Source organism: Primulina eburnea, chromosome 1, assembly GCF_022965805.1.
Source record: "Primulina eburnea isolate SZY01 chromosome 1, ASM2296580v1, whole genome shotgun sequence".
NCBI lineage: Eukaryota > Viridiplantae > Streptophyta > Magnoliopsida > Lamiales > Gesneriaceae > Primulina > Primulina eburnea.
This window is the reverse complement of record NC_133101.1, coordinates 22188033-22207074: the sequence shown is the minus strand read 5'-3', so window position 1 is coordinate 22207074 and position 19042 is coordinate 22188033. Positions and strand designations below refer to the sequence as shown.

The 19042-nt window shown below is 35.0% G+C and overlaps 2 long non-coding RNA genes across 4 annotated transcripts; both read left to right on the top strand.

Moving 5' to 3' along the window:
• The first annotated feature begins 1898 nt into the window (after positions 1-1898).
• On the top strand, positions 1899-11380 carry LOC140829338 (uncharacterized). 3 transcript variants are annotated; one of them, XR_012117445.1, is made up of 6 exons: positions 1899-2550; positions 2645-2720; positions 8313-8640; positions 8726-8935; positions 9459-11171; positions 11258-11306. It is a non-coding gene; the product is annotated as an uncharacterized lncRNA (long non-coding RNA). The 3 variants fall into 3 exon arrangements; XR_012117442.1 differs by having other exon boundaries at positions 9459-11380; XR_012117443.1 differs by lacking the exon at positions 2645-2720 and having other exon boundaries at positions 9459-11380.
• Positions 11381-15026: 3646 nt separating this feature from the next.
• LOC140811825 (uncharacterized) lies at positions 15027-17350 on the top strand. The gene is made up of 4 exons (XR_012113545.1): positions 15027-15102; positions 15209-15295; positions 16040-16177; positions 17216-17350. It is a non-coding gene; the product is annotated as an uncharacterized lncRNA (long non-coding RNA).
• The last annotated feature ends 1692 nt before the right edge of the window (positions 17351-19042 follow it).

Below are 19042 nucleotides of genomic sequence, written 5' to 3'. Positions count from 1 at the left end.
GTTTGCGTATGTGTGACAAATGAACAATGAATATACCGGGAAGGTGTTCTCACACACACTGAGGGAAATGAGCTTCTAAAATAAGATGATATGACTTGAGTACTCCCTCTCGGCTGATTTCTTCTTGTAAGCTGATAAACAATAAGCTTGCCCTTTCTTTTTCCACACTTCTCTATTGTTGATTATCTTAGTCTTGTATTTCTATAGGCATTGAGACCGTACACCAAGACTCATCACAGGTGATTGTTGTAGCTTGAAAGTGTTCCTTGAACTTTGTTTCTCGACTTTTCCGACAGCTGTTCTGGAACATTTTGTCTTTAAGCTTTGCTCACTACAACAAATTTTTTATTCAACAACTGTCAAACAACGATTTTATTGGAAAATCGTTGTAATTTATATTTTAGCAAAGGTTTTAACAAAAACCGTTGTGTATTAGCGGTTTTTTCGAAGCTACGACAACGGTAGATGAGAAAATATTGTAGTTTTGCATGTTTTTTCATAGTTACAACAACGGGTTTTCAGAAACCGTTGTCTTATTATTTAAAAAACAACGGTTTTATATACAGTTGTCTATTAGCATGTTTTTTTAGACAGACTTTAACGGTTTTGGAAAACCGTTGTGGATTAGTGTGTTTTTTGGACAAGCAACAACGGTTTTGGCTAACCGTTATTGATTAGCGTATTTTTTTGGAAAAGAACAACGATGTTAGAAAACCGTTGTTGATTAGTGGAAAACAACAATAGTTTTAGCTAACTGTTGTTGATTAGTGTGTTTTTTTGGAGAAACGACAATGTTTTTAGTGAACCGTTGTTAATTAGCATGCTTGTTTGGAAAAAAAAAACGATGTTATATAGCCGTTGTTGATTAGCGATTTAAAATTTTGTTAAAATATATATTATTAAATACATATTTAGTTAGAACCGTCAATATAGATTGTGCTCGTGGAGTCAGCCCACTCCGCCACATAATTTAAGTGAGTTGGGTTAAAAAAATTTCAACCCAAAAAAGACGGGCCTAGGTTGGTCAACTGCGCGGGAGTAGGCGGCCCAACCCAAGCGGTCCGTGGACCTGGAAAAATTAAATTTTTTTGTATTTTTTATATATGATAATAAGTTTTTTTTAATGAATTTTTTTAATATTTTTGTATTAATTACTTTGTATAAAATATACAAGTATGAAATCAATAATTAAAAATTTTATTGATAATTTTTTTCCATAAATGTTTATTTGTGAAATGAAAATTTAGATATATTATAAGGGTTTATTATTTTATTTTTTTGTTTTATTTTTTTTAGTCTGATCTGCATGTTGTCTCGTCTGAGCCACAATTCACCTTGGGTTGGGTTTGGGTTGGGTTGGGTTGAAGATTTCCATCATGTCAGGATTTTGGGCCGGCCCACCTTACCCCTTCAAATGACTGATTTTTTGCGGGCTGACCCGTCTCGTCTTGGATTGGCCCGTTTGATAGCTCTATATATAATTGTGATTAATTATCTGTTAATTTTGTGATTTTAAAATTATTATTGATATGTTAAATTAAAATAATTATTTATATCTAAAAAAATCTAAAATATACTAAAGTGTGTATTTTATAATATCAAATATTAAAATGGTATCAAATACATTTGAAATTTAAATAGTATTATGTTTTTAAATTATCAAGATCAGATTAAAAGAGAGACTTAATTAAGCTCAATTATTGGTGTGAATATAAACCTACTGCTGATGTGTTCAACGAAGAAAAAGAAAAACCTAATTGCTTCATTCCCTCGTCGTTCATCTCTCTCACCATCTCTTCGCCATGCCTCCTGTAAACGTAGCTCCGACCACCCCTCTTAGCTAGACAAAGACGTCACCAACCCGAACCAACTTTAACAAAAGGAAAAAAAGTTTTAGGTGAGTTTTTTCTTCGATTTCTTGGGAGTTTTGTGTTTAGTTGAGGTTGTGCTTCGATTTTTTGGGTTTTTCATTGTATTAAACATCTGTATATTTCATGAGATTTTTCGACTAACTATATTGCAGAAGCTCATATCCTTTTCCCATATCTCTGAACCTTCACTGTTAGGAACATATATCATTACTGTGTTGGTTCATATTGTGAAGTAATAGAGACCGAAATTCCAGAAATTGGGGGCTGGCTCTGTGATGGGTTCGTATGGTTCGGGAAGAGGAGGAACCGTTGGAAGACTAAGCCATTGGAGAAGGACTATGATGTCTTAAAAAGCCAATTTGTAGCACTGAAAGCGGATAACAATGCCTTCTGGTTTCAAAACAAGAAACTTCAATCACAGGACAATTCATTTAATCATTTACTTCTCACTTCTTCTTTAAGTGTTCCTTAACTTGTCAATGTTGAATTTGGTAAATAACCCCATAATGTAATCAGCCATAGGATCTTTAATTGTTGAGGAAGTTGATTAAACCAAGTTGGTAATTTGAATAGTTTTTACTGTTTGATTGCAGTTATTTTGACTAGTATTTACTGCGACAGACCAATTTCAAAGGTGGCAAGCTATTAGGAGCAAGCTTCTTTGATGCAGATTTTAGCGGTAATTCATTTGTTATTGTTGTTTTTCAAGTGTATTTGTGTCACGTGATGGGCCTGATATGAATTTTTCATGCTTTATGTGTACAAAATTGAAGGTGACAGTAGGGTAGGAAATTTGCTTACTTTCAAGTTTACAGTCGGGAAAAGAACTGCGGCGGCGGTTTCTTGTAGGTATGTTTATTCATATTTACGAATTAAAATAATGTCATTGTTGATAAAGTCATAACCACAAAAATACAGCAAATAAAGCTATGTAACACAACCATCGTTGATAGATTCATCACGACATTGATATCTAATTTTGTTGTTTACAACTATTTTGAACACCAACCTAGCAGTATTTTTACAACTGTTTTGAAGGATTTGACTCATTGTTGGTTGGTTACTTGTACGTATAATGGACAAAGATTGGATGTCAAATAATAGGTTTTCACATGAATATGAGGTTGGGGTGGAGTATTTCTTGCAGTTTGCATTGCGAAACGCTGATAATCCGAATGCATTGCCTTGCCCATGTGCAAGATGTGATAATCTAAAGACGAAAGATATTGACATTATAAGGGCTCATTTGTGTTGTAATGGTATAGATTTAACATATCATACATGGATTCGTCATGGCGAAAGATCTAAGTTCGGGAAATCAATGAATGATAGTGATAGAATAGGGCAAAATGAACGCAAATATTTTACCGAGGAACCTATAAGTATGGTACATGATGCATATGATAGTTATGCTGAGAATCCAAACCAATTCCATAAGCTAATTGAAGATGTTGAGAAACCTTTATATCTTGGATGTGTTAAAATTTACAAAGTTATCTGCACTTGTGAAATTATATAACTTGAAGGCAAAATATATAGTTGGAGTGATAAAGTTTCACTGATTTACTTAGTTTGTTTGGGCAAATGCTTCCAGATGACAATTAATTGCCTTATCTTTGTATGATGTAAAGAAAAGCTTATGTGCTTTAGGGATGGATTATGTGAAAATTCATGCTTGTCCTAATGATTGTATCTTATACCGGAAGGAGTATGAGGATTTTACCAGTTGCCCTATTTGGGGGATGTCAAGGTGGAAGTTGGGTAAAAATTATATGATAAATGGAGGAGTTCCTGCAAAGGTCCTTTGGTACTTCCCACATATTCCCAGATTTCAAAGATTGTTTCAGAAGAAGGTGATATCTAAGGAATTAACTTGGCATGCTGATATAAGAATTCGTTATGGATACTTGTGTGATGCACCCTCTTGGAAAGTAGTGGATCACAACTTGCCAAATTTTTCTTCCGAGCCCATAAATCTAAGATTGTCCATATCAGCAGACGACATCAATGCACATAGTTTGATGAGTTCTGCATATAGTTGTTGGCCAATTGTGATTATCACTTACAACCTTCTTCCAAGTTTGTGTATGAAGAGAAAAATTATGATGCTCAGTTTGTTGATTTCTGGTCCCAAACAACCGGGAAATGATATTGATGTCTACTTAGCACCTCTAATTGATGACTTAAAATTTTTATGGGATATAGGTGTTGATACATATGATGCATATCGAAAAGAAATTTTCTCTTTTAGAGCCGTGTTACTATGGATGATCAATGATTTTCATGCATATGAGAACATGTCAGGTTGTATTGTGAAAGGATATCATGCATGTCCAATATGTGGCGAAGAAACATATTCGACGAGGTTGAAGCATAGTAGAAAAATTGTGTATACAGGCCATAGAAGGTTTCTTCCTACAAGTCATCTGTATCGAAGGCAAAAGAAAGCATTTAATGGGAACCAAGAGTTTAAACTCGCACTAAAACCATTAACTGGGCATGAAGTTTTAGAAAGATTTGAAAGAATAATTATTTTCTGGGAAAAATGAGTGGGAAGCTTCAGTTGAAGGTAGTTGATGAAAACTCATGTTGGAAAAAGAAATCTATATTCTTTGAACTTGAGTATTGGAAACATCTACATTTACAAAATTTTCTTGATGTGATGGATATTGGAAAAAATGTGAAAGTCTCATCTGTACATTACTTGACATTCTAGGAAAAACAAAGAATGGAGTTTCAGCAAGACTAGACCTTATGGAGATGAATTTGAGGACTAATTTGATACCAAAGATGGGGGAGAAAAGAATGTATTTGCCAACAGCCTATTATACACTAATCAAGTCTAAGAAAATAAAATTTTTCAATTCTCTGTTTTGAATAAAGGTCCCTACGGGTTACTCATCTAATATAAAAAACCTCGTGTCGATGAAGGACTTCAAACTTGTTGGCTTTAAGTCACACAAATATCACACTTTGATGCAACAATAGCTTCCAGTGGCCATACGTGGTGTCCTGCCTAAACATGTTAGAGATACTATCACTCGGTTGTTGTGGGGACCCGGGCTCTAACTCAGTTCTTTTCGGGATTAATCGGATCTTTATTCAAAAATACGGGTCAAAATTTTGCTTTTTAACATTAATTCAAATGCATATAACTCAAGCACAAGATAGTTCTATATTTTATTTCAACAAACATAAATACATGTCTTGTTCTAGTACATTCATACAAACTAGTGTTTAATACAAACTACAATCTACAAGTAGTACAAGTCTAATATAAAACCGCTAGTGATCTTCTGCGCCCGAAGTCACCACGTTATCTCGATCTCATCTCTGTCGTGACCCAGATCCTGCCCCACCTGTTGTTATGCACACATACAGACATAACAACAGCCGGAAACTCCGGTGAGAACAAATCCCAGTATAAAACATGGTATACATGCATATAAAAAATTCAAATCATGAAGCATACTATCATGAATAACATCAAGAGCAATAAGTTCCATAGTCTATGAAACCAATCAGTATAAGTATGCAATTCAAATCAAATCATGTCTTGGCTCGACTGAACTCTAACTCTAGGGATCTCGGTATGAATAAGACGTCAATGTCTGTCACCTACCCTCCCAATCGGGGTAACGATAAGTCTTATTCCTAGAATTTGGTCCTGTCTGTATCGAATGTCTACAATCGGAGGAAGTCTGCTCCTATGCGTCGATACCACCGAACATCTAGAAGTTTGGCAAATCTGCCAATGAATCTCCTATCTTAAATGCTTGAATATAAATCTATAAACAAAGCATTTACATAACACAATATAAACAACAACTAGTATGTGATTTAGGGAAACTCGAATCAATTCTAATTCGAGTTGTATCTCCCCGAATTCACATGAATTATACCTTTCTTGTCGTTGGAATCAATCGAGATCTCGAAGTCGATTATCAAGTCTGTCAATTCAATCTGAAATGGCAATGTACAGATGTACTCTATCAAGATACAGCTCATTATTCAATCACAGTATAATCTCGACGGCATAACAGTGTAGTTCTTGATATAAATCAACTCAATTATCTTTACTCAATAATAATCCACATAATCCTCAACACATACTCCATCATAGTTTCAGAATCTGCACAATCTCATACACATATATGTACTGAAAATCGTAACAATATCATGTGCCATCATTTTCTCGATCCGTTTACGTTTTTACGATGTCCATAATCTCAAGAACATATGATTATAAGCATAACAGAATTTCCCCAACATGTAAACTTCAAAACATACTGAAACATAACCAAACTTACATCCTTTGATAGCCCTTGAAGAGAGGAGCTCAAAACTGAAATCGGATTAAAGTTTGGATGGTTGGATGTTACACAATTTGGCTTTTACGATGAAAGAACTTTCCACCTTTCTACTATCTCTCTTGGTTCCCTCTAATGAAAATGAAGAAGAAATGAATCAGCATTAAGCTTATATATACCCTGTCATGTGTCAACTTAAGAAGCAATGGTGGATTTCTCGCACAAAGCACCGCGGGTGCGCTTTTTCCGGACCGCGGGTGCGCTAAGCTCTCGGTAGGTCTTTTAAATTTTTCATAAACGTCGACCGCGGGTGCGGTCCTGTTCTTACCGCAGGTGCGGTGACCCTACTGTAGCTGCACCACGAGTGCATTCTTTCTGGCACCGCGGGTGCGGTGTGGCTACTGTTAAAATGTCCCAACTCTCTGTCCATCAACCGCGGGTGCGATAGCTTCCTTAGCGCGGGTGCGGTCTTCATTCCTTGCCATATTCCATAATCTCATCTCACTTAGTGCCTCTCATTTCATGTCATGCGTACTCATATCTTCGAATCTCACGTCAATGAGTACTAATAAATCTAGTACCTCTCATTACATGTCATGCATTCTCATATCTTCGAATATCACATCAATGAAGAGTAATAAATCTCAAGCCTTACTGTTGTGTGGTTTCTTCAATGTGTTATACAATAAAGTGATAGATGTCTCAAAATCGGATGAGATGCAAAGAGATATTGTGATGATATTGTGTTTACTAGAGAAATATTTTCCCCCATATTTTTTTGATATAATGATTCAATTTTCTGTTCATCTTGTGCACGAGATAAAATTGTGTGAACCGGTTTGGTTTAGGCATATGTATCCATTTGAAAGATTCATGAAGATATTGAAAGGCTATGTGCGAAATCGCAATCGGCCTGAAGGGTGTATATCCGAACGTTATATTGCTGAAGAGGCTGTGAAATTTTGCTCGGACTACATGTCTAGTGTAGATACAATTGGTATCCCATCAATGCATCGGAGAGTACAACTCACTAAGCCTCTGTCTGGTTCAGTAATGCACTACACTAGTGATGATGAGTTTAATCAAGCACATCGTTATCTGGAAAATGATGTTGAAGTTGATCCTTATATCGAGTAACTTCTTTGACTTAGTAATACTCTCTTGCAATTTTTATTTTTTACATTCAATTGGTTAACTTATCCTTAATCATTTCATCAGGGAACAGATGACATTTTCGGATGCAAAATTTCCTCATAAGGCTAAGTCCAAAAGGTGGTTACAAGATGAGCATAACCAGACCTTTATTAACCGGTTATGTGATAGTGTAAGCTGTCTAAATATCAGTATTATGGGGTTTTTTAAAATTTTGGGATAAATTTTAGCATTTTATGAAATGTAGGTTGCCAGTGCAGTTGGAAATTCCACTCGTGAAATTTCAGAAAGATTGAAGTGGGTAGCACGCGGACCTAGAAAACAAGTGTAAAGTACTCTAGTTATTTGATTGATGCGGTAACTTATCATAGAAAAGAGCGAGATGATATACGAGTTGTGAAAAATTCCAGAGTAAGCTTAGCAGCAAAGACAATGCAAGTTGCTAGTGCAAAGGATAAAAATCCAGTTGTGTCAGACATAAGGATATTAACGATATTAAATTCGATGATCTTGGTTTCCCGTTGGTAAACCTGAAGAGAATTGTATTCAAGTCTGACTCTTTTATCTTGGGCAGTCAAACAAAGCAGGTGTTTTACATTGAAGATCCTTAAGATCATGCATGGCATGTTGTACTTGCAAGTCCCACTAGAGAGTACATTGAATACATGAATGGTGATGAATTGGAAAATGCTGTAACCCACTACCAATATTTTACACGAGGGTTTATATCAGTGGATATTGATGGAATAGATGAAAATTAACCGCCATGCATTCGTAAAGATTGTGATGGGTATTGGGTTGAAAATAATTAATTGCAATCCTAAATGACTTGAACCAGCATAATAGGTTACATTCCTTACTGTTCTGCATATTACATTTTAATGTAGAAAGAAAAATAAAGAAGTGAATACTAATTTTTTTATGACATGCATTGCATAGTACATTTTTGTGATTGTCTAACAAATTGTAATTCTTGCAGGATATCAAAGAATGAGAAGCCTAAACAAAATACTGTATATTTTTCCATTGACAATAGTTGTGGGGGCTAAACAGTTTTGGAATCTACAGAGACCGAAACAACAAGATCATCTAGAGGTCGTACACGTTTGGATAGGCTTTTTAGGAAAAGGGTTTATGGAATTAGAAAGGATGAAAGGTTCAATAAATTGGGATAGCCAGTAGGAGAATTTGCAGGTGAGATGCAAAGTTATATTGGAGTTCTTGTTCGAGAAAAGGTAAAGATAAGTTATCAGACTTGGAAGAAGATTCCAAATGATGTAAAAGAATTAATATGGGAATCGGTTAATGTAAGTTATAATGTTTTGACTATTTTAATTAGTTTTCTTATGGTTATGATAAGTTTAATATTATGGGTTAATATGACTTCTACAGCTGACGTACAATATTGATCAAAGCTGGAAGAAGGGATGTCTGAACTCTGCAAATAACAAGTGGCGACAGTATAAAGATTTTCTCAATCAAAAGTTCATTCTTAGCAAGCAGGATAAAACTAAGGATTTGAAAGTACCACCTACTAGGTTTCGTATTACACGAGATGATTGGAGTTCATTTGTAATCAGTCGCTTATCTGATGACTTCATGGTAAGATTCTTAATTTTTTATTCTCAAATAAGTAGATCATAAAAAATTATTTCTATTGAAATCCGATATATGTGGGCAATGTTCAATTAACTAGAAAGTAAGTGATGAACAAAAGAAGAGAAGAAAGAAAAACCTATATCTTCATTGTATGTTTCGCAAAGGATATGCACGATTTGCCGACAAAATAGTAAGTATGTTTTAATAAATCTGCCTAAATATTAATATCATACATATTGTTCGTAGGCAGATAAGTAGTGACTTGTATACGAAAATTGATGCAATGAAAAAAGCTATAATGTTGTTACTTAATGGTGAATTCCTACCTCGGATGTTTATCACTATTGTTCGATATTTTCTGCGTTCAGACGACCACACTGTTAAGAAACTCTTATTGTTTTACTTTGAAATTATTGATAAAGTTTGCATAACAAATAAGGCAGAGAAAGGGAGTTAATTCAGAAAGTTTACTGAATCCATGCTATGTGATTTATAAATTTGTTGATATCATACATATTGTTTCTAGTCAAATGAGTTATGTGACGATGATGAGATAAATCGAGAAGTTATGTGGAAGAAAGGACAGGTCAATAAGAAGGGTCAATATAAAGGCGATGAGTTGAAATCGGCAATAGAAAATATTGGAAGCAAACTATACATGAAAATGAATAATTTTTATTCACTATAACTGTTTTAGTAATTATCTTGTTTTTTTTGTGCTTGACATGATGATTATGTGCAACAAAAACTCGAGGGTATGTTGCAATTTGAAGAGGGAAAAAATGATGTCCTTACGAAAGCACTAGATTCACATGAACATGTTGGTCGTGTGAGAGGTGTTGGAGGTCATATCACTCCAAGCATCTACTTTAATATTGTTAGAATATGGAAGGTTCCTTTTGTTGATGACCATATAATCTTTAATTATAAAAAAGGAGTTGATGGAGGCGAAGATATTATTCTTAGAACAAGATGCACGCATCACAGAACAAAATGCACGCATATCAGTTCAAGATGCATGCATACTGAGACTTGAAGAAATGTTCAAAAAAGGTGCAAGCAACTTTGAGATTGAAGAAAAAGGTATTTGCTCAGAAAGTTGCATCCCACGAGTGACAATAAAATCAAAGAGTGTCTCGAACTATGCAACTTCGAATGATGATGACGTGAAAGCTTTGAGCAATGCTGATTTTTTGCAGGAAAATATTAATTTTGGTTATATTACTTTGCAGTATTTTATTAGGATTTAATCTGGCTAAATTCTAGTTGTATTAGCTTTGAGCAATGAAAATGGTAGCTGATTATTGCAATTGTCCATGACTATGATTTGTATCAATTTATAACATGATTATTTGTCTTCTAGGGTAAGCCGGTTGCATTGGCATTGGAATCTAGGACCAATATTGTTGCCTATGGTACAATTTTCCATGTCAATGCAGCTAATAAATTACTTCATGGTGTTCCATCACACATGAGTTGCATGCACATATTCATTGATATTGCTATGGACAAATTATCACATTTGCCATTCCCAATTCCAAATGAATGTGATACTATTGGTGATGATCTAAGAACACATGTAGCTTGGCCAGCACACTTGGTAGTAATGCAAGATGAGGTAAATGTCATATTATATTTGAATTTAAATTAGCGTAAAGAATTCAATATTGCAGCTAACATGTGTACATTTGCAATGTTTAGAAGCTTCAAAGGAAGAAAAATGTCAACCACAAAAATAACATTGGTTTGTCATCAAGTGTGCCAAGATCTTTACATCTATTGTATTATTATTGTAAACTTGCTCTAGAAGATGAACAAAATCTATCACTGCTTTTTGATCATGATTTCTTTGACGAGGATTACGAACTACTTGTGCACCTTGAAGAAATCATTCATTTCTATAATTTGGATCAAATATCTGCCAATTGTATAGTTGTGTACATGTGGTAAGTCTTCTTCTTTTGTTTGTTTACCAATTAAACTGTATAAACGTAATTAATTCAGCATATTCACATTATTTTGTTTGAAATTGTCGGCATCTTTATAAAAAGATGAAAAAAGATAAAAAGACCGACAAGTTTAGATTTGTGAATCCACATACGATCCCATACATGCCATATGTGACCAAACTTGACAAAAACGGTAAAATCGAACACTTGAATGAAAGAGCAAGTGTTTTGGCCGAATGACTGAGTGGTGCATCAAGAAATCAACTAGTTTTGGTGCCACATAATGTTGGGTGAGTCAAAATTACAATATCAAATTTAATTTATTTTCTCAATAATTTTTTTAATTTTATGCACTAATTATGTGTTCTGTGCGTAGTTACCATTGGATTCTCACTGTCATCGATCCTTACAAGGAGATGATTTATGTAACGTACCGTACTTTTAAACATACTCAACATTTGTGGAAAAAAAAATTTCTTAAATAAATAATATACTTTCAAATTGCGATAAAATAAAATGCTCATCTAAAATATTTGAAATAAAAAGGATTACAAACAAAGTTTGCCAAAAAGGTACTCATTTAAATATCGTGAAATAGTTTCATAAAATCAGAGTAACTAATTTAACATGCTTGAAAATTCTTGAAAACATAGGCGGTCCTCGGGTTTAGCCTCCGCACAGTCCGAGCCGACTCATTGGTCCCCACCTCTCGCCTTCTCAAACTCGTCCTCACCTGCATCGATCAAGTCTAGTGAGTCTAAAAACTCAACATATATAAATTGAGAATAACAAATAATACGCAATAAAACCACATTCATTTTAAAGTAGAGCGTACATACTTAAACTTGAACGTACTTACATAAACATAGATATGTTATCATATCGTAAAACATTTTCATAAATATACTTGCATCATACATACGTGAACATACATAATCATCATCATTTTGCGTAGATATTTGTTTCAAATCAAGTGACCCATACATAAATGCGCCTGATCAGACTAAACCACAGTACTATGCTGGCAGGGATGTCCACTATCACATACAAGCGATCCCCGGTCGTGCTTTACTGGGTGGATTGGTCCCTGGTCATGCTTTACTGCTTTCCAATCCTGATCTAAACCCCGTCATGCTTTACTGGGGTGGAGAGGTCCTCAGACACGTTCTCCGGCTTTCAAACCCGTTCATAGTTGGTCACAAGACATTTCGCCTACCTCAAAACATAAACATTTTCTTTGCACATTGAACATACTTATATGACGTTGAGGGATTCGTTGGATCTCGCCTGTGGCCACTGCTGCACATACTAACATAATTTCATGCACTTAATTTCCATAACTTAGACGTGATAGTCGTGCTCACCACCGAAATAAAAAATTGACTTATGAAGTTCTAAATCACTCGGGAATTGACCGCGTTTAATCATCGTACTAAATCATGACATCGAATCCCGAAACAATCTCTATATGAAGTGTGAACAGTTTCCCAAACATCGAAGACATGTACCTAAAATAGTGGTTTAAAAGCATGGACAATCGCCTAGGCGCTGGACATTGCTGCGCTGTGGCGCTGCCTAGAGTTGCGGTGCTAGCAGTGCTGTAGCTCTACCGTGGCGGCGCCACAAGGGCAGTACTGCGGCGCTAGGCTTGCGAAAAAGTCGGGCGGTGCGGCGCTCGGCCCTAACTCTGCGCAAACTCGACCCCAAATGAACAATCTTGATGCAAACTCTAAGCCACGCCCTATCGACTCGAACCGATGCAATGAGACCCATCCTAGGGCGTTATGGAAATGATTCAAACTCACACAAAAGTCTCAAAACAACGACGCACAAAATACAACGCAACAAATACAAACAATACTCAAGAACACGTTTTCATAACAACACAATTTGAGCAGTCACACGAGAAAAATCATAACTCACTCGTTTCTTGTGAGGCTCGGGGCTGAAGAGGGCAGGGGGTGATCGCCGGTGCTATGAGGTTTCACGGATAATGAGCGGCTCCTGGCAGGCTTCTAGGCGGAGAGAACATGAATGAACCAATCTTTCACCGGAATGAGAGGGATTCCGAAACTGTTCATGTATGGGACTGTTCAGTTGAGGAGGGCTTAAAAGATTTGATATGTACTACTCATACTAAGAAGGTGCGTCTTCTTTTCGGTAGCTCATCATATAAGAACTCTAAAGTTAAGCATTCTTGACTTAGGGAAATTTTGGAATGGGTGACCCCTTGGGAAGTTTCCTAGGATGCGTGTGAGTGAGGACATAAGCACACTGGAAAGACTCGTCTTGGTACAGTGAGGAGAGTCGTTGAATCTGGGGCGTTTTAGTTGGTATCAGAGCCGACCTCTCCAAGTACGGTGTGGTTCGGGGACAAACCAAGCGGAAGCTGGTGGGCATGTGAGGCCCGGGGCTGAAGAGGGCGGGGGTGATCGCCGGTGCTATGAGGTTGCACGGACAATGAGCGGCTCCTGGCAGGCTTTTAGGTGGAGGGAACATGAATGAACCAATCTTACACCGGAAGGAGAGGGATTCAAAAACTGTTCAGGTATGGGACTGTGCAGTTGAGGAGGGCTTAAAAGATTTGATATGTACTTCTCATACTAAGAAGGTGCATCTTCTTTTCGGTAGCTCATCACATAAGAACTTTAAAGTTAAGCGTGCTTTACTTAGGGCAATTTTGGGATGGGTGACCCCCTGGGAAGTTTCCTACGGTGCGTGTGAGTGAGGACATATAAGCACGCTGGAAAGACCCGTCTTGGTACAGTGAGGAGAGTCGTCGAATCTCGGGCGTTTGATTTTTTGTCCAAAAATTACGAATTTACCGTCAAATCGAAAGTATTAAAAAGTAATATGTTTTATATGTCGAAAGATTTTCCAGAAAATAAACTAAAAAAGCACATTAATCAAAAAATAGCAAACTCGATTTTTAAGATCTAAAAATCGGTTCAAAATCGATCAAACCATTTTTGCTTAAACTTTGCATATCATACATGGATTTTTGTACACAATAAACATCAAAACATATAGTATGATAAGAGCGAAGCAAAAACGAAACAATATACATGTCTTTGCGTCTAAACGCTCGAGGATGGTGAATACCGGCGTAGTAGAATACGGGGGACGATTGGGTGACGTTTCCTGCGAGATTTCTTGAAGATAAATGACTGAAAATTTGCTGAGAATTCGTAGAGGAAGGGGATGGTGGCTGCTGAAAAGAAATGGCTCAAGAACCCTTGGTTTTCTTCTCAAAAAAATGAAAATACCAAGTGTTTTGTGTGAGTGTGTGCTGCAACGTGTGTGTTTGTGTGTGTGTGAGAGAGAGAGTATGTTGTAAAGTGTGTGTGTTAGGGAGATTAATTAGGGAAAGAAACTGCTTAATTAATAATTAAGATGTTAATAAAAATGTAATTCCCACACTAACTTTACAAAAATTCCCCTAATTAAAATAAAATGCACAATTGACAAAGCTTTAAAAGTTTAAAATCTTAAAATCACCTAATAATTAAATTAGGCTTTAAAATGCTTAAAACTTCATGAATTATTTAAAATAACAATTTTCTCGACTTGAAATAAAATGCCACATTTTCCATAAATCGCCTAAATCTTCATCGGCTTCTTTTCCCGATCCCGCACCAAATATTCGTCTGAAATATGACACTCAAGAAAATATTTTAACATGCATCAAATAAACATATAATATTTTTAAATAATTAAAATCGTAAGTCATGCACAGTTAAAATCATTTTAAACTTAAATAAATAATTTAACAATTTAAATAAATGCATGGATTATACGTGTACTGATTTTGGGCTCTACAGTTTATTTATTGGATTCACTTAGTCATTGAAACCGTTACGATGACTGGAAATATGTGGTGGATATGTAAGTTAATATTTTTTTTTATGTCACATTTAGTTTAGTGAATAGAACACTCATATGTTGACTGTTACTGACGTATGAAGGAGTGTAAAATTGTTTAATTCAAACAAGGAAAGGAAAGGAAAAAACAAGCTATATAGGAAGTAGTAAAGGTATGCATGTGTACTTGTCATTAATTAACGTTTATTTCAATTTGTGTATGAATCACTAATATTTTTTTTTTTAACATAGGGTCCTTGACAATCAAATGCGAAACAATGTGATTTTTATGTTATGAGATTTATGAGAGAAATGATTGAAAAAAATGCTACCAGTGAGAAGGAATCACTATCTTCAATTGTAATATTTGACATATTCTCAATATTCACAAATAATTGTGTATTTCTCATTTTTCAATGTCTTTATTGATTTTTTTTGCTAATATTATCACTGTGTTTGTTCACAGTTCATGAAAAAAGATTACTCTAAGGAGGAAATTGATGAAGTGCGATCCGAGTGGGCGAAATGCATACAAGATTATATTTATGAATAGGTATGCAAAGTATTGATGAAGTGTTTTGTGTTACAATCACCCAAATCAATCATTTTTCTATTTTCTTCAGTAAATGATGCCCCTGAGCACATATTCTGGTCATGATAGTAAATTGTCTAAATCATATGAACATTCTGCTCATGATCTTGAACTGTATATTTGGTAATAATTCTAGGTAGGTTGACAAAACAGAGCTTGTGAATATTAGTTTCAGATTAGTTCTAGCTTCCTAGAACATAAATGTTACTGTATATCAGAAACTTTAGTTTTATACAACTATTTTGTTTCTTCATACAAGCTGTATATCAGAAACATGTGAATATATTTTTTTGAAAAACCATTCAAAAAGCAATGACATCATCAAAAAGTAAGTGTGCTATTAATCATGTCAATATTTTTTTCTTTGTATGTAGTCTAGTTTTGGGAGTGTCTTTGTGATTATTTGAGCAGCGCAATTGGATATTGTCAAAGCTAGGCTGCAAAATCTGGGTTCAATTTGATATCATTAACTAATTTTATATGTTTTATACAATGTCAAAATTCACTTAGCTTTCAAATTCCAATGTGTGGGATATATTTATTATGGGAAAACAATGTATTATCGTCTCTAAGCACCATTTGTGTTAGCTGCATTTCTAGTGCATGTCTTTGCTTGCTATATCATCTCTTACACGGGTTTTAATGGGCTTTCTATGTGTGAGTTATATGCCATGGATGAAATGGCATGGGAAGGTTTTTATGCAGAAATGTGGATGAGGTTTGAGGAGATCGAGGCCGATGATGACAAAAAATTGCAGTATATCCGTATTTTCTGTTTGGAAAATTTTGGTATTGTGGGACTCTACTGCCACATTGCCACATTCATGACGAACATGTATCAAGGTAAATTGCAGTACTAAACTCAAATTTGAAAATTTTTGTTAATCGTTGGCATATTTTGGATGATGCATTTTGAACATAACATAGCCACAGTTTGAACGTGGTAAATATTTTATTTTCGATTGTTATTTTTTATTTAATTAGTATTATATATATTGTAAATAAAAAACATTTTAATATAATAATTTTTAACTAATGAAAAAAATCATTAAAGACAACAGTTTTGAATTCAAGTGAAGAAAAATTAAAGAACGGTTTTAAATTGTTGTAGATTCAACAAAACACTACGGTTTTTAGGCGTTGCAAAACTCTTATGGATTGTGTTAAAAAAACAACAGTCCCAAACGTGGCGAAACTGTTGTCGTTGATAAATAATTACATCGGGTTAAAAAAATTGCAAAATTGTTGTCAATCGTGCTAAAAGACAACAGTCTTTAAACGTTGCGAAACTGTTGTCGTTAGTATTAAATGACAACGGTTTAAAACCGTTTCAAAAATGTTGTGGATGGTATTAAAGTACAACGGTTTAAAACCGTTGAAAAAATGTTGTCGTTGGTACTAAAAGACAACTATTTAAAACCGTTGCAAAACTATTTTCATTGGACTAAAAGATAACGGTTAAAAACCGTTGTCGTTGAACGCACTTTCAACAAAACTGTCAGTTACAACGGTTTTCTGGCAGCTACGGAAACGGATAATATCCGTTGTCATTTTGCGTCTTTGTTGTATTGCAGATCTTCGATATAGACAGCCAAAGTCTGGGACTAAGAACGTACCACCATCTAGCTGGGGTAAAGTAGATGGGAGAACGTTGTGTTCTTATTCAGATCGGGATCCCTAGACTAGAATTGAGTCTAGTCTGAGTCGTTGAGTCACGAGTATGATCGACAGTTTTATATTGATTGTGTTTCAGATTTTGATATATGTTTCATGCTTTTGTATTTATTATACGATGGCATGTTTCGTTGATTTATACTGGGAATATAATTCTCACCGGAGTTATCCGGCTGTTGTCGTGTTTGTATGTGTGCATAGCAACAGGTGGGACAGGATTGGGATCAGGGTCGAGGAGATGAAGAGAGATCGTGATTAGAGTGGAGACTACGGACTTTGATTCGAGATAGGGTTTGAACACTTGATATGTAGTTGTTGAACCTTAATTTTAAATGATTGTATATGGTACAAGACTTGTACTTTACTTTTGATGTATAAATCAGAGTATTTCCATTACGTTCCGTATTTTATATAAAAAAAATTTAGACCATGTTTATTATAATGGATTAAATTGTCCCAATGATGATTAAGAATATGATTAGCGTCCGAGTCCCCACACCACGGTTCCAGCCTTATTTTTCCCTTTTAAAATTGTCCTGTTTTAATCATATTTCATCATTTATTGGCAGTGTACTCGTTGTAAATCATAACGTGTTTCATATTTGCGTAAAAACATCACGTTTTTTTAAAATAAACATTTTACCGTAAAATTGTCGAACACCTATTTTTTCATGTATAAACAATTAAATCATGCATATTATGATTTGTATGATGTTTAAAAGAGTTTAGAAAATGTTTCTTTGCATTTATAACGCTCGAATAGACGATCGTTGGCGAGGGTGCGACGCTGGACGACAAGACGACTAAGACTCCTATCTTTTCTTTCCTTCTAATTTTCGAAAATATGAAGTGTGTGTGTGTGTGTGTGCTGTGTTTTCGGCTGGATCAAGAATGAATTGTGGTGTTTTGGTAGCCTAAGAGTCTTATTTATAAATTAATTACAAGCTAATGGACTTTAGTTTTGGTCTTGCAAGCTTAAGGGCAATTGTGCCTACTTTAAATAATTAAATTGGGTCCAATAACACTTATTTAATTAAACATATGATTTTATAAAATTATTTTCCCAAAAATAATATTTTTGATCTTTTAAAACTCATTGTTTTCTCAAAACCGGATTCCCGAGAAAAATCGAGCTCGACTCGTAAAATAGTTCGAACTCTAACATTTATAAGAAAATTAAATCATTTTTATTCGTATTAGGAAGCCTTGCCATTATTTAATGAAAAATACACATCCTTGTCTTGGTCGTCCCTGGTCTCCTTTCCCCTGCCTATTATCGAATATTCGTGTAAAATCCTTAAATTTCATGTAATCATGTCATATTATCATTTAATCACGCAATCATACATTTAATCATATACTAAACATCATGCTAGCATTTAAAATCAATTAATTAAAACAATTTAAGCAATTAAAATAATTTGCATGCATGTGGTTTACGTAGGTTGGTTTTTTGGACGTTACAGTAGAAGTACTGATCGAGATACAATGTACGTTGGTGATATATTGTCATGTATGTCTTGATGCTAACACAAACACCCAAGACTCGGCCTCCCCACAACTATGACGGTACACCAGGATTGCACAACTTAACCGAACCAAATGACACAATCACAACACTAACCCAGAAGGGATGCCCTAAAAGGAGGGATTGTTTAATCGAATCTACGATCTCAGATGTATAAATATAGATCTATCAGCGACACCATGATCTTGAGATTACACTATGATCTCGAGATATAAAACAAGTGCCGAATAAAAATGAACAACTGTAATGGTTAACAAGAACGACATGATTCAAGATGTTTTTTACAATATCATGCCCTAAACTAAATGTCATAAAACATGTCATATAAATGAACATATAAATCAACGAGGCATTTAAAATTTCACGTAACAACACATAAATATGTTCAAAACGTAATTTATGTGTTACAGTCTTATGTTACCAAACTGTAATATACCTATACCTTCAATGAAGATGAAATAATCAGCTTGAACTTCAAAATTTTCACGTCGACATACAAGGATTTA